Here is a 16,121-nt window from a genome sequence, read left to right on the forward strand (position 1 = left end):
AGCTGGCAGAGATGAATCTTACTGAGGGGAGAGGTGCCTTCCAGGGAAGGAAACTAGATTAGCAAAATGTCAGACTCTGGTAGATAAAGACTTGGAAGGGCCCCGGAATGGGGAGCAGCCTAAGTGTCTCTTTTAGACCATGACCTAGTGCAGAGTTGGGGGTTGGAACTGGAAGACCCTTTCTGCTTTGCAGCCCTCCAGAAAGCGCAGCTTCCGACTCGCACAATACTTGGCTAGGACCCTCAGGAAGCCCAGGAGGGACTTCTGGCTGCTGGCACCTCTCCCCTCCAGGAATCTAGACCTGGGGGAAAGCTCGAGCCCCTGGCCCCCAAGGACCTGGACTTGGAGATCCCCAGCTCAGGAATGCAGCTGGGCACGCACTCACACACACACATTTTACACGCGTGTGCTGGGTGTGTGGAAGGGGCGTGCCTCCAAGGCTGGGGCACACGCCCCACCAGCTCCGAGACGCTGGGTCCCGCTTCCCCGCTACTCTACGGGCAGGACCCCCCCCCCAATTCCACCGCCCCCGCCCGGCCCCCAGTGCGCAGGCGCCTTGGCGGGTCCGGAGGCGGCGGCGGCAGCGGGCACGGGCTCGGAGGCTGGAGCGGCGGGCACGGGCCGCGCCCCGAAGACCCCTTACGGCGGAGGAGGCGACCATCCCTGGCAGGGGAGGGGCGGCGGCGGGGCCATGAGGTGCACATGAGGCGGCCGGCGGCGGCAGGACGGGCCGGGGGCCCGGAGGAGGAGGAGGAAGAAGAAGAGGAGGAGGCGGGGGCTCCGAGGGGCCCCGGGCCGGGTGAGTCGGGGGGGGGAAGGGCGGGAAGGCAGAGTATGGGGGGAGGGGACTCTGAAGGTCCTGAGAAGGGAGACTTGTGGGGCTCGGGGGTTGCCAGGGACACTGGGAGGGGGATGCCCGCAAGGGGTCCCTGGAGAGAGGGTGTTCTTGGAGGCAGAGATGGGATGTCTTGAGAGGACTGGGAGTCCTAGAAGGGGACGTGGGGGTGTCCCGCGAAAGCACTAGGGAGTTCTTAAGGGGCAGATGGGGTGTTCTGAGAGCGGACTGAGGGATCCCTGAAGGGGGAGATGGGGAGTCCTGAACTAGGGGCTTGGTGAACTTGGCGAAAGGAATCCTTAAAGGGGAAGGAGCGCGGGTCCGGGGCGGGGGGTCAAGGGACTGGAGGCTCCCGACAAGGGGACACTGAAGGGTCAGGGAGGAGGGGAGCTCTGGAACCGAGGGTCTTGGGGAGGAAGAGGGGTCCCGGAGGGGGGTCAGGTAGAGGTGGGCCTAAGAGGGAGGGGCCCAGGAGGAAGGAGGAACTAAGAACTGGGGGACCCATGGAGGGGGGGAACTAAAAGCCGGAGGGCCCGGGAGCAGGGGACCGAGGGCCGGGGGCGGGGGTGCCTGAAAGCCGGGGGACGGAGGAGGGAGGAGGCCAGGGACCCAGGGGGGCGGGGTGGGGGGCGGCGAAGGGGCGGGGAAGGGGCTGGGGAGAAATGGGGGCCCCTCGGGGAAGGGGGCCCCGACAGCTAGGGGCCGGGGAAGAGGAAGAAGTGAGGACTTGGGTGGGGGGGTACAAGAAAGGGGAGGAACCAGAAGTGGGGGGCCCGGGGAGGGGAGGGACTGAAAACTGGGAGGGCCCGGGGCGGGCAGGGGACTGAAAACTGGCGGCTGTGGGGGTGCCGGGGGCCCGGAGGGGCCTCTGAGGAGCGGCGGGGTGGGGCTCGGGAGACCGCGGAGGGGAGGGGGCCGGGCCCGGCTTCTTCGCAGAGCCCGGGGCCGGACGCGCCGTCCCCTCCCGCGTTGTCCGTCCCCTCCCGCGTTGTCCCCCCCCCCGGGCGGGCGGCGGACGCGCTCGCGGCTGCTGCCCAAATTGGGAGGGAAAAGAAAGGCTGGGGGTGGCCCCGGCTCTGCCCCGACTGCTCTGCTCGGGCGGTCTCTGCTCCCCCTCCCCTCCCGGTTCTCCCCCTCCTCCTCCGCGCAGCCGGCCCAGCCCAGTGCTGCCCCACGGATGAGGAGGGCGCTGGTGGGGGCCCGGCGGCCCGGGGCCTGAGGGGCGGGAGGGCGGCAGCGCCCGGCGGGGGGGGGCCGGCGGCCCTGCCTTGCACCTCCTGGAAGGGGGAGCTGGCTGCTTTGCTCTCCACGCAGCAACGCCGCGGGTCCGTTGGAAGCTGCACGATGGGGGCGCCAGCCTGGTGCCTTTTCCCAGTCTAGCCTTTGTCTCCCGCGCTGGACACCTCCCGATGCACAGGAGCCTTGGGTTTTACTTTTGCCTCCCCTCCGCTCGGACCCGGAGCCCGGGAACCGCGTGAGTACGTTTGAGAGACGGAAAGAGACGGAGAGGACTTAGCGGAGGGGGAGATGGTGCGGGAGGAGCTGGGCTGGGGGCGACAGACGGTCTCCTCCCCATCCTCTTGCCTTAAAATGGTTGTTTTCGGAGGCTCTTGAAACTTTGGAGGGCTCTGGTCTGCAGCCCCACGTACGAGGAGAGAAGGAGCCGAGTGTCCGTGGAGGCAGGGCTGTTAGCTGGGATTGCCCGGGAGTTGGGAGTTTGGAGCCGGGCCGGGGGTTTGGAGCAGGGAGTCGGGAAGCTTTGGGTGGGGGGTGGGGAGGCGGGAGATTTCATTTTTACGTGCTGCTGTTGGGGGGAGAGGGGGACGGGGGGACGTGAGTTTGGATTTGACTGGAGAAGGGCTCCGCTAATCAGAAACTAACAGGACCCCAGTGTGGCCGGTTTGGGTTTCCTCCTTTTCTGTTTGGTGGGCATGAGGCATAGACCAGATTGTGGAAGGGTAGGGTAAGTGAAGTTTGAATCCGCCTTTTTAGAGAAAGCCGCTCCTGTTTAAGGAGGCTTAAAAGTGTTCTGGAAATTGTCCTTTTTGTACCCCATCCTACTTTGTGTATGTTCACATGCAGATGAGATAATAGATAAGAAAGAGCTGGGATGATTATTTTCTTTCTTCCTTTCCTTTTTCTTTCTTTCCTTTTCTTAATTTCTTCCCTTCTTTCTTAATTTCTTTCCTTTTTTCTTAATTTCTTTCATTTTCCTTTATTTTTTCCTCTCGTTTTCCCTTCCTTTCTTTGCTTTTTCTTTTTTCCTTCCTTTCCTATTTTTCTTTTTCTCTTTCTTCCTTTCTTTCCTTCTCTCCTTTCTTCTTTCCTTTATTTTCCTTTACTCTTTCATTTTTTCTTTCCTTCCTTCTTTCCTTTTCTTAATTTTTCTTTCCTTCTTTCCTGTTCTTGATTTTTTTACTTTTTCTTTCATTGTCTTAATTTTTTCCTACCTTCTTTCCCTTTCTTAATTTCTGCCTTTCGTTCCTTCTCAATTTCTTTCTTCCTTTCCTTTCCTTTTTTCTTAACTTCTTTTTTCTTTCCTTTCCTTTTCTCAGTTTCTTTCCTTCTTTTCTCTTCGAGTATTCTCTTCTAAGTAGAAAACAATAGTGTGACGTGTACACAGTTGCCTGCTTTTTGAAAGAACTAGCAAATTGATGGTTTAAGGATAAAATGATCTTTCTTCTCAAGGTGGTTTTAGTATTTGAAGGAAGGGTCTGGAAAAATAAATAGCGTACAGCCTCGGAACTTGAAATACTGTTAAGTTGCTGTAGGTCTGCTGATTATTTCTGGAAATCCACCTTTTTATCTGCCTTCATTTTAAATTTCTCAAGTACTACGTAATGACGGAACCAAATATGAACTAATTCTTCTAGGTAAAAGGTAAAGGTTTTGTAAACAAATCTGCGTATTCTGTAACCAGAAGCTTAGATGCTCAGCAGGATATATGGTTCCCTTGGAGAGAGAATTACTTTAGAGGAAGGATGTTTTGGAGAACATTTGTGAAGGTTCCATGAAAGTCCTCTTTTAAAAATTTGTTTCATGTTGTATTGTCTGATTTTACGTGCTGATGGATCTGTTTTAAAAGGAATCCATAGTCCTTTTTAAGTGTTACAAACTTCTCAGTATTATGAGCTGTTTTTTAAAAAACAAAAAAACTGTCATTTTATGCTTTTTAGATTTGAAGGAATGTTTGTTCTTAGAGTTATTTTCTGTTCTGTTACTCCCACCCCCATCTCCAATGACAAAACAGGAAAAAGAATTTTAAAGATTTCTCCCTTTTCCCTTATTCAGCCTTCAAAGGAGCTATTGATTTTTAGCCATTAATTTAAGGATTTCCTACGTGAGATGGCATTATATCTGATACTAATCAACGTCTCATAGTTGGGGTGTGTCCATTAAGTGCTGAAATCTCTTAATATCTAGTCTTTATTCTGTTTTAGCTTTGTAGAAATCACCCTTATTGGGGATAAGCTGTAAGGATATTGATGTTCACCCCAGTGTGCCAATCTCAACCCTTACTTAGCTCACTCACATTATAAGGAATTTGGATCCTTAAACAGATGGTACATTGTTTTCAATCCAGGCTATCACTCAAACAGCATATATTTAGTACCTACTATGTGCCTACTTTTGTTTAAGGTGATAAACCAACTCCAAACCTTTACTCAGAAGTCTGTTTACTGGTCATGTTTAGAAATGGTTGTGATGCATTGGAGCTTAATGAATCCAGATTTTTAAGAAGAAATGTGAGAGATTTATGCTTATTTAACATTTGTGTATTAATGCTGCTTTTGCCGTATAGAAATGAATCTGTGGCCCCTGATGGAAGAATACCTATTCCTAATAAACATAGGCAAAGAATTTGTTTCTTTATCCTTGACATCTCTTTAAGCTGAAGACCACATCTGGGAGTCAGATTACAGCATATATTTGGCAAACATTCTTTGAGAATTTAGAGGTTGAACCACTGTCGGTTGTCTTCGTATTCAGTTAGTTCAAACATAATGTGCATGGAAGCCAGTGTCTGTTTAAATTTGGTTGTTTGGTTGATGGGAAAATAGGCTTTCTGTCCTTTCCTTCTTCTATTAAATCTGAGCATTTTTTAGTTTTAACAGAAAATCTGCAGACTAGTCAGGCACAACACTGTCACATTCTGGCACAGGAAGAATTGTGCCCAGGCTGAGCTGACAAGTCCCCTTTGGCAGTTCACCCTTTGTGATTCTGGGCTGTGGAGCATATTGCCCACAGAGGTTTCCTGCAGCAAGGACAGGATCCCTTTGTAGATTTCAGTGTGCTCCCCACTTGAGGAAATTAAGTGATTTGTGGCATGAACGCAAGACCTTGGTGACAGCCTGTTCTCTCTTAGGCATGTAGGATGGATAAATGAAACTACATCCCCATTCCTTAAGACACCAAATTGGGGCATCAGCGCTTTGATGATTTTCAAGAATTGTGATAGGCACAGCCAGACGGTACAGGTGGAGAATGTCCAAGATCCTACCGATGCCTCCCTAGTCTTTGAAACAGCTGTAGGCAGAAAAGGAGTGTTTGGTACTTTATCTCGGACCTAACTAGTCATGACGAATGTTTTCTTAACAATTTGGAGTTAAGATACCCAGTTTGGGTCTGAGGCCTAATTCTGTTACTTAGTACAGGTTTGCTCTTCAGCATTGTTGGTTTCTCTAGGTCTCTGTTCCCTCATCCTTAAGAGTAGAGCTTTTGGACTTAATTTTATCTTCAAGGTTCTTTCCAGGTCCAGATCCTGTGAACTTACTCATCTTATATCTGTATGGAAATCATTCAACTCTAAACACTTACTTGGAGACAGTCCTTTGACTTTTGACTCACATTAACCATGTGTATCAAGTCTTAAATTTGTAACCATTGAGAGAGAATTTTTGAACACGTTGGTGGCCTAACAGTTGTAACATATTGGAATTGGAGTTATTTACCAGATAATTAATAAAATTCCCTGAGGACATACCAGATTAGGTGGAGCTAGGATCTTCTTTGTGATAGGTGATGTAAGGTGAGAGCAGACCTGGAGTGCTAGAAGCAGTAACAATCCAGACCCAGCTTTTAGCACCTGCAGAGAAGGAAGCTGGTTACTTGTTACTTTACTAATTAACCAGTTAGGGAGTAAAATTTGTAATGGAGCCACCAGGAGGCACTACCTCTGGGCAACTACTAATTAGTGTCCTCAGAGAATATATTTACTGTCTATGCACTGACCTTTCTAAAGGCCTCCATAGACCCACTGCTCTCAGAGGGCACTTGACCTCCATAGCACCTGGGCACTGGCCCCAGGTTCAATCCAGATCTAGGAACAGGATATGAGACATATACCAAACTTAATAAAATAGGACATCTCTTCTCTAAAGCTGCTACCATGCATTTGGGCAGTCTGCTTGATTAACCAACTTCTCACATGAGATGTAGATAATTGACTTTTTAATTTCCACGTGATCAGTTAAAACCCAGGTGTAAAAGAGCTGATACGTAGCAAAACTTTCAAGGAGCTGCTTTTCCTGATGATCATTCTAGTCCTCCCAACCACTGTTCCTGCCTAGGGCATGAAGAGAAGAATTGGGGAGGGGATTATGTGTATAGAACTTAACCAGATTGACTGGGCATGTAATCAAAGAAAATGGGATAGGGTTATAGCATTAGGGTTTGAGAATTGCATCTGACTCCATCTGGTTGTTTCTGAGGTTTTCCCACAGTTGCTAGTCCTGTTCGGTCTCTTTTTGGTGTGTATAGTAGTGGGTAGCCTGTCTGTGCCACATTCCCAAAACTTTAGCCTCATCTCTGCTCCAGATCTCTGTCTTGACCACTACAGTTCTCCAAGATTGCTCTAGTTCAAGGGGTGCTTGACTTGAGCTCTGTGAACTTGTTTTTAAAAATATTTTAATAGCTATGTTTTGATATAATTGGTTTCCTATGTGGTTTTTTAAAATGCATTTAAAAACTTTATTCTGAGACTGGATCCATAAACTTCACTTGACTGTCGAAGGGGTCCATGATACAAAAGAGATTGAGAACCCCTGGTCTAATTGGACCACTGTGACACCCAACTTGATTGCTAGTGACAAGAATCATAAGGAGCAAGCAGTTTGTAGACCCCCCTGTTCCATTGGGAACCCCTGATCTCGGGAAGCATTTCACTCTTGGCCTCATGGAAGGAAAGGAATGGCATGGTAGGCTAGAAGTCTTTTTCACAAGGGCAAAGAAGAGAAAACTTGAGCAATCTGCGGAAATGTTGACTTAGGTCCTACCTTCCTTGGGTCCTAGGTTTCTTCTGTCCTCCACCCCCATGAATTTCCTGGAGGCTTTCAGAACACCTGTGACATTTAGAGAATGCCCTTGGATTACTACTCCTTGTGAATTGAGAAATTCTTCTTCAGCACTTACAGGGATCTGAAGTAATTTTTCTCTTGTTTATGGTCATGAGAATGGAGAAGAGATTTCTGACAATTGCCTTTGTGTGTATTTCCAGCAACTACTGTTTTTTTGTTTTGGGGACTTTCTGCAGTATTGATCTCGTGTATTAGGAGAACATGAGGTGCATATAGATACTTGGCTGACTGGTGAATACAGGTCTTCTAACAAGCATAGATTTTGCTCTTGGCTTTCTGAATCAACAGGCATTTAGTGGCATGGGCTTAGGAACAGTAGCATCCTAACAGACCTCACTGTAGGTCAGTCAATAGACTTTATAATACCTCATGCGTATAAAGCACATACAAGGGCTGTGGTCACCTAAGTAGGGGCAGGAGGATTGGCACTGCCTTATCTGGTCAAGTTGCAGTCAGTATTTTAGAAACTGAACAGTTGATTTGTTTCATTCACAAATGTAGCTCAAACATTAGGTGTCAAGCAGCCGGGGATAGGGGGTAGTCCCTTCTCCCAAGGAACTTGTACATTGTCTGTACAGTGGCATGAGATCTGATTAGAGACGTCAGTAATTTTCTACCTGAGCTTCATTGACTCTTAGAGCAATTACTACAGATTTTAAAAGTGCTTTGACGTCCTTAAACACTAAATAAATGCTAAGTGTGCTTGGAAGAACCAAGTTGTAATGTTGAAAAAATTATTTTGGAAAATAATAGTTGATCAGGCAGTTTTCAAAGGAAGAAGTCCAAACTATCAGTAGCCATATTTTTAAAAATCTTACAAAAATCACTAATAATTAGAAAAATGCCAGTTAAAACAACTCCAAGTTTCCTCACAACCATCAGATTGTCAGAAATGCCAAATGTTGGAAGGGCTGTGAGACAACAGGCACACATGCTGTGAAAATTGGTCTAGTCATTCTGGAAAGCAATTTGGAACCATGTCCCAAAAGTCACTAAACTGTGCATGTTTTTTGACCCAGTGATATCACGACTAGTCCTATATCCCCTATAGAGATTTTTTTTTAAAAAATAAGAGGAATCACATACAAAAAAACATTGATAACAGCTCTTTTTGTAATGGTAAAGAGCTGCAGATTAAGGGTCATTAATTGGGGAATGACTGGACAAATGATGGTATTTGAATGTGATAGAAAACCCTTTTGCCATAAAAAGTGATGAAAAGAGTGGTTTCTGAGAAACCTAAACTTAACATGAACTGACCCAGAGTGAAGTGAGCAGAACCAGGAGAACAATTTATATTATAGCAACGTTGTAAAATACAGTCCTTAACAACTCTCATTAGTGCACAGACCAACCATGATTCTAGAGGACTAGTGAAGAAGAATGTGCATCACTACCTGTTAAAGAGGTGATAGGCTCAAGATGCAGCTGTAGAGATGTATTTTCTAACATGACCAATGTGGGGATTTGTTTTCCTTGATTGTATATATTTGTTATGAGGAATTTTTTCCTTTTTTCCCCCTCCCCCCATTAGTGGGGAGACATGGGAAGGAAAGAAATACTTATGAATTGAAAAAAAGGAAAACTAAAAAAATAATAATAATAGGCATTACATTGAAAAGATGTTGGAAAATTTTATAAGATCTGAGAGGTTAGGCCTTCTGGATTCCGTATTTTAAGAACTATAATATATTGTCACTCATCACAGTGGAAATGCACGTTCATTGAACTGCTGTGAGCACTGGACTCAGTAATCCTTAGCTTAACTGTTTCCATCTTGATCCAGCTAACCAGACCATGCTTTATCCTATCAGATTTTCAGTTTCTAGTAGGTTCTTGATGGTCCTGTGTGTCCCAGGCTGTTAGTTAAGCATCCCTTTTTCGATTACTGTGGAAAATGTTTTGGTGAGAGAAGGCAGATAGTATTTACCTAAAGGAAATCCTCCCTCTTTCACGACAGGGAATCCGTTGTTAGTGTGTCTGGCCTAAATGGTTTGTCCTGACCTCACATTCCAGTTCAGTAGTAGACATTCACGTTATCTAAAGTGAAAGCTTTGTGTATAGGGTGGGCAGGTCAAACATGTGCTCTTCTCAGAGTCACTCGGAAAGGAGAGCTTCCTTTGTGCTTGGAAGAATCATTGAAAAGGAAAGAAAATGTGGAGTCTATGGTTTGGTTTGGTTTTTCTTATAGATCTGTGTATTTGGAGCTATAGTATTGAGATGGAAAGGGGTTGGAAAAATACGTTTATGATTTGAGGAATGCCCAGGGGTCAGATTGCATTTGTACAGTTTACATTCTGCTGGACAAATTCACTTAGTTACCAATTAATGGGGATGCTTCATGGAGCAATTAAGATGGACTTGCCGTTCTGAAATTCAGGTAAAGTGCCTTTTGTTGAATGGAGGGAGCTGTGTGTACTTTGAAGGAAACCTGGTGTTTAATTCTATCATTTGAGAAAACAGCTGTCTTTGTGTTAGTGACCTGTGGTGTGTGAACATGTGGCTGGAATAGAAAGCAAGAAAAGCTTTAGAGAATGGTGGTCCTTGGAAAAGAAGTAGAATTGGAATACCTCCTTAGCAGAATTTGAAAGGCTAAAAAAGTTATATTACTTAATGGTAATACTATAAAACCTTCAATAGCTTAGGGAATATATACAAATATAACATTTCTCTAGGGAGATAGGAATTTTTAGTACATGTTGAAACATGATAGGCAAATTTTTATCTTATAAAAATTATTAGTGTCTTTTAAATCACAATTATTTCTGGATATACCCTTCTCATCTCCCCTTCCCTCCATTTCCCTTGAATAATGAAAAGCAGCCAATATAACACCCACATGTCACATTTGCCATGTGTGACTTGCTGCTCTCCTCTCACTGCAAGACGAAGGAAGATTTGTTTCGTCATCTGTCGTCTGGAATCAGTATCGATCATCGAATTTAATCTACATTCACCTGCCTTTTAGAGTTGTTTTCATTTCCATGTAGTCATTGTGTCTTTAATGTTCTCATAATTTTGCTTTCTTTGCTCTGTATTATTTCATACAAATCTTCCAGTATTTCTCTGCATATATTATTCAGGACGGTAAATAAACCATTACCTTCATATTGCCACCCCTTAATCAGCCACTCCTCAGTTTATTTCTAGCTTTAGTTCAACTTTATTTTTAGCTTTTTTGTTAGCAACAAAAAGTGCTGCTATGAATGTTTTGGTATCATTGAAGTTGTTCTTTTTTTGTCTTTGGCTTTCCTAGAGTGCCTAGTAATGGGGATTGCTGGATCAAAAGGGAGGAACAGTTTAATAATTTTTCTCATATAATTCTAAATTGTTTTTTGGAGTGATTGGACCAATTTATATGTCTGCCAACAATATTAGTGTGCCTGACTTGCCACAATCCCTCCAAAATGGACTATTTCCATCTTTCATTATCTTTGCCAGTTGGCAGGCATAAGGTAAAATATCTGTTTTTTTTTAATTTGTGTTTCTCTTATTAGCCTTTTGGAGCATTTTTCCAATATAGTTGTTGATAGTTGTCTTTCCTCTTTTGAAAAATTGTTCATACCCTTTGACCACTTTTCTGCTGTGTTTTTTATATAATGGATTCTTCGATTGCTTTCTTTGGCTTCTTTGAAAGGAAATGGAAGTTAGTGATGAGCCCAGCATCTAGGTGTGTAACTCACGTAAAGGAAAATTGTAAGAGGGTTGGCCAGTTGTATAAATGGGCAGGTTTTGAAATGTGTTTCCATTATTCTTCTGTTTCAGATATAAAAGTAACTTCTAGTCAGGGATTCCACTCTATTTCATGAGAAAATGAGGAGAATGGTGATAATGGCATTACATAGAAAGTTTTCCAGTGCTATTTATTGGATTGTACTTGTAGTAGCTTTGATGTAGATAAGAAAATAGATGATTTGTTCATTATAGGTAGATGTGTAGTGAGAGTTTTTTATGCCTTGAGGAGTAAGCTGCAGTGTTCTCTTTACATTGGGCAGAGCTTAAGATCTAACTATTGATGTTTGGACATTTGTATATTATTGATTCTGCATTGTGTTACTCAATAGCAGACCTTGGGTAAAAATTACTACATAAAGAAAGAAAATGGAGATTTTGTGTTTTGTCGTATTGCATATTGTATATTTGAGTTAACAAAGTCCTGATTAGTGTGAATAATAAAACCCCTGAAGTAAATGCATTGTTTGCATTCACATTGCATATTTTCATTGAGCTAGGACCAATCTTTTATATAAATATAATTTTGAATAGTGAAAATTCGGACATTTGGGAATACTTCAGAGGATTCATGGTTCACACTGAATTAGAACTAGCTGTATTGTATCCAGTTTTGTATTCAGAGAAGATGGAGGTAGAAAAAATACTTCTATGATCTGAGAAACACTGAGCTTAAAAAAAATTTCAAAAGTTCATGAATTAAGATTTACATAAAATCATCACTGTCATAAAATTCACTACAGAATGGAATCCAGTGTAAGGTGGGTCTATCTTGGATCCTAGCTAAAGGAGAGAATAATTATTGAATTTTACTGAATTACCAAAAGAATATTGAGTAGTTTCACATGTAAAGTAATGCCATGTCATGCAGACTGTAGTTATATTATGGTTTTTATTATTGCCCATATACCTATGAGTAAAACAACTCTTAAAGAGTTATATGTAAATTTGGTAGATTTTATATCCTTTACTCACTTTAGGAAACAACAACCCACTTTTAAATTTAAATGGGTAATCTTTTAATTGAAAAGCTATGTCAATTTCTTTTATTCTAAATCAGCTTTTTCCACTTTTCCCCATCCATTATAGTTTCTCCTTCAGTTTTCTTCTTCCATACCTAGTTTTCTAGCCTAATTTTTCCTTCAAAAAGAGTATCTGTTTTGATTTTGTATATTGTCAACTTGGTCATATCAGAAATAGCCTACATTTGACTTCACTTTGGCATAAGCATGTTCTTTTTTCCGTATTCCAGTTCAGAATAGTTAGTTTGACCCAAACTTTAGGGTGCTTTGAGTGTCAGTCTTTTGCCCTCTTGTGTTGTGGAAGAAATATCACTTGTAACTCTTGGAGAATAAATGCATTATTTCAGGTTGCCCCAACTTCATCTGGTCCTTATGAGTTCTTAATGTGTTGAATGAAAATGGAATTTTGCCAGTGCATGACACCATGTACTTTCCCTCTCCCTGTCCGTTGACAAAGCTGATTGCAGAATGCTTTTTAACTTGGTTTTATTCACTGCACATATTACTTTCTTGTCTCTGGAACCTCAGTTCATTTTCAGAATCTCTTCTGAAAAAACAAACCCAAAACTTGTTGATTACACAGATTACTATTTGCTAGTCAGCCAGCTTAGAGGTTTTGCTTAGGAGCTGGCACTAGCTGGTTATTAAACATCTATTATCACTTCTCTGGAATTAACTTGCCCTTAAAACATACATTTAAAATAAAGTTAGGCATTGTAGTCTCTCTAATTGCTTCTTTGCTACATCACGTTCAGCACTCTCATTCAGGAGTATGAATCATCCGTGGGATTCCCAGAGGGCTGTTCAGCTTATTACCCGTAATACCAAGACAGTTAAATTTGGAATCCTAGTGGTTAGTCAGAGTTGATTAACTTTGAACTCATGCTACTCCTTTTTTTTTTTAACATTACACTCCAAACACAGAAGGGTTATTCCTGACGTTGGTGGGAATCTGTTTCGTATGATGTTCACAACGCATACTTCATTCATTCCATCATCTCCCCCTGCCCCTAAAATTTTTGATAATGTGTCTATACTGTCCATTGCTTAGAGGAGCCATGATTTTGTTCATGTTGAAACTCCATTCTTGGTGCATATTATAATCCTCTTATGCTCTACTGGAGAGTTTTCCTGTATTTCTGAGCCACAACAATGAATACTTTTTTAGCCAGCCTAGTGGCTTAAGGTGACCCTTTGCAAACTTAGGTAGGCTGCTGAGCCCACGCCTAATGCTGTGCCAGCTTCCGTGGGACTTGAGAGAGCCGCTTCTCTTGCTGACACAGAATTTGTGGACGATTCCTGTCTGTCAACAGAAAGCTGTAGTGACCTAAAGGATAAGGCACTGGCTCCTAAGCCCGGGATTGAGAGTTTGAATCCCATCTGGGGTGGAGTGGCCACTCATTTTGGGGCATCGAGGTAGTACAGTGGATAGAGTGCTGGGCCTGGAGTCAGGAAGACTCATCTTCCTGCTTTCAAATGTGGCTTCAAACACTTACTAGTTGTGTGACCCTGGGCAAGTCACTTAACTGTTTGCCTCAGTTTCTTTATCTGTAAAATGAGCTGGAGAAGGAAATGGCAAACCACTCTAATATCTTTACTAAGAAAATCCCAAACAGGGACAGAAAGCCCAACAACCAGGCCATCATGAGACATAAGAATAGGATTTTGGTGGAGGATTCATTGACCCTGTAGCATATACATATACATATATGTAATGTGGGAATAGGGACTGAATCTGTGATTTGTTTCATTGGCATAAGGAATTCTCAGGTGAAGAAACTCCCATTATCAATGAAGGTAGACACTTTCTCTGAAACCTGTAGTCCTTAGAGAGTTGCCTGAAAGGTTAAGTGATTTGCTGCAGGGTCACACAGGCGGGACATGTTATATTTGAACCTAGATCTTCCCGGCTTTGAGGCCAATTCAGCATTCACCATGTTATACTGCTTCTCTTATGTGTGTAATAGAGATAGAAAATACTAAATCATTTTTGTTTTGTTTTGGGGAATGACACCTGAAACACATTAAGATACCCTTATAGTATTTAAAACTGTAGTTCGCAATCACTGTTCTAGGATTTGGACTTTTCCTGAGCCCTAGGTTTGTCATTTTATAAAGGAGAAATTAAGATCTAGAATTGTAGTGTCATTTTGTTTTGGTCTTGACAGTTTGGAAGCATAAAACTCAGTTTTAATGCAGTGGTTTGTGCTAAACTGGAAAATTTTAGAGCTTTTAAAATAGTATTAATACTTAGACATAAAATTTATTTTCAACAATTATACTGGTTCCTATTCATTGCATTTATCAAGAATTTAAAAATTGGCCAGAAAATGTATGTAGCAGGAGCCAAGTTACTCTTTTAATTGGTTAAGCTGAAACCTCAAACATTGTTTTACACAAATCTAATTGGAAAGAATTTTTCGAAGCTATAAATAAAAAAAGATATATTTGGAATAACAGTGTATTTGTGGTCAGCATTATAGTAAGTAAGGGGAATGTAATGGAAAAAATGAGTCAGATAATCTGAATGTATTGTTGGTTCTCAACCCCCACCCCCAGCTCAGTTGATATAATCTCAGAAAATAAAGAACATACAGTGGAGGTAACAGGGTGTTAATATATTAAACAAAGTGCAATGATAGGCCTTGTTATTTCTTTACAAGTGTGAAGAAGTTTCCATGATGGAATTGGAAGGGTAACTGCCATTGGCTCTTGGAGGATTAGCCATTCCCCTGGGACTTTTTGCTTTTATTTTTTATTTTTGATGTAATTCTTTTTTTTTTTTTCAATGAACAAAAATCTATTTTTTAGGTAGCTAGGTGGTGCATTGGATAGAGCGCTGGACCTGTAGTCAGGAAGACCTGAGTTCAAATCTAGCCTCAGACACTTAACTGTGTGACTCTGGGTAAGTCACTTAACCACTGTCTGCCTTAGTTTCCTCATCTGAAAACAGTATAAAAATAAGTTACCTTTTGCAAACCTTGAAGTGCTATAATAAATGCTAGCTAATACCATTTTTCTTCTCACTTCCTCCCCCCCAAATTTTTTTTAGTCTGCACTCTAAGTCTGTCATCTCTCTGTTAGGAGATGAGCAACATCATTAGTCCTCTGGCATTGTGGTTAGTTACTGCATTGATTAGAGTTCTTAACTGTTTGTCTTTGCAATGTTGTTGTTATTGTGTAAATTGTTCTCCTGGCTCTGCTCATTTCACTCTGTTTGCATCAGTTCATATAAGTCTTCCAGGGTTTCTCTGAAACCTTCCTGTTTTTCATTACTTATATCACAGTAATATTCCATTACATTCCTATGCCATAATTTATTTAGCCATTCCCCAATTGATAGGCACTTCCCATATTTCTAGTTCTCACTGCAACAAAAAAAGCTGTTATAAATATTTTTGTACATACAGGTCTTTTCTCTTTTATTTTGATATAGGCCTAATAATGGTATCACCAGGTCAAAAATATGTACAATTTAGTGACTTTTGGTGCATGGTTCCAAATTACTTTCCAGAATGGCTGGACTGAATTCATAGCTCCAGTTATATTAGTATGCCTGCCTTCTCGTAGCCCCTCCAGCAATTAATGGACTGATATTTCTAGCTCAGGTGACTACTGTTCATTTTTATTTGTTTGGAAATGGACATAAGAGTTGTTACAGTTCCGCCCTGTTGCCACCTGAAAATCCCTTGTCAACTGAAAATGAGGGAAACTCAAGGAAAATTAAATCCCAGTTCTTACTGTTTGGGGAGTGGGGGGAGGTATGGTGTCAGGACTCCTAATACCTACTGCAGATAATAGCCCATACCATCCAGGAGCCTGCAATCTAATCAAGGAGAAAAAAAAAGACAAGATGACTATTTAAATGCTAAATTGTGTGATTCTGACTCTAAATATGGTAGGAATTCAGACATGAGAAAGATCAGTATTAGTAACTCAGAAAAGCTTCATGGAAGAGGTAAGAGGAGGAGCTGAACTTGAACAAGAGGGGAAGAATATGAGGTGGGGGAGGGTGTGACAATGGGGCAAGCATTTATTAAGTGCCTGCCTTGTGCCGAGCAGTGGGCAGAGAGCTTTACAGATAGGATCTTATTTGATTCTCACAGCAGTCCTTCGTAGTAGGTGCTGTTATTTTCCCTGTTTTACAGTTGAGGAAACTGAGGCAGACAAAGCCCA

At 42.6% G+C, this 16,121-nt stretch overlaps 1 protein-coding gene across 8 annotated transcripts in view; it reads left to right on the plus strand.

The window, feature by feature from the left end:
• The first annotated feature begins 2,067 nt into the window (after positions 1-2,067).
• Positions 2,068-16,121, plus strand: part of GJC1 (gap junction protein gamma 1) — a 40,767-nt gene continuing 26,713 nt past the window's right edge. For 3 of the 8 annotated variants that reach the window (XM_078155964.1, XM_020997669.2, XM_020997671.2), the window contains exon 1: positions 2,068-2,313. The gene's annotated coding sequence lies outside the window, so the exon portion shown is untranslated. Of the gene's footprint in view, positions 2,314-2,716; positions 2,799-14,756; positions 14,851-16,121 lie in introns of those variants that run through there. The other 5 variants (XM_020997667.2, XM_020997674.2, XM_078155965.1 and 2 more) reach the window with 4 other exon arrangements.

Source organism: Phascolarctos cinereus, unplaced genomic scaffold (assembly GCF_003287225.1).
Source record: "Phascolarctos cinereus isolate Bilbo 61053 unplaced genomic scaffold, phaCin_HiC Scaffold_5;HRSCAF=322, whole genome shotgun sequence".
Lineage (NCBI taxonomy): Eukaryota > Metazoa > Chordata > Mammalia > Diprotodontia > Phascolarctidae > Phascolarctos > Phascolarctos cinereus.